The sequence below is a fragment of the Rhincodon typus genome, unplaced genomic scaffold (assembly GCF_021869965.1).
Source record: "Rhincodon typus isolate 14 unplaced genomic scaffold, sRhiTyp1.1 hic_rhity00000054, whole genome shotgun sequence".
Classification (NCBI taxonomy): Eukaryota; Metazoa; Chordata; class Chondrichthyes; order Orectolobiformes; family Rhincodontidae; genus Rhincodon; species Rhincodon typus.
This window is the reverse complement of record NW_025965692.1, coordinates 257,973-258,253: the sequence shown is the minus strand read 5'-3', so window position 1 is coordinate 258,253 and position 281 is coordinate 257,973.

Here is a 281-nt window from a genome sequence, read left to right as displayed (position 1 = left end):
CCCCCACCACCACCCAAATTTCCCCATCCCACACCTAACCCCCCCACCCCATTCCCCTGCCCCCATTCCCACTCCCCACCCCCACATCCCACTCCTCATCCCATTTCCCTGCTCCCACCTTCCACCTCCAAACCCAACCCTGATCCCCATTCCCCACCCCCATCTTCCCCTCCCCTCCCCACCCTCACACTCCACCCCATTCTCTACTCTCCACTCTTCACCTCATCCCCCATTCCCCCACTCCCATCCCATACTCCCCACACCATTTCCTCACTCCCCGC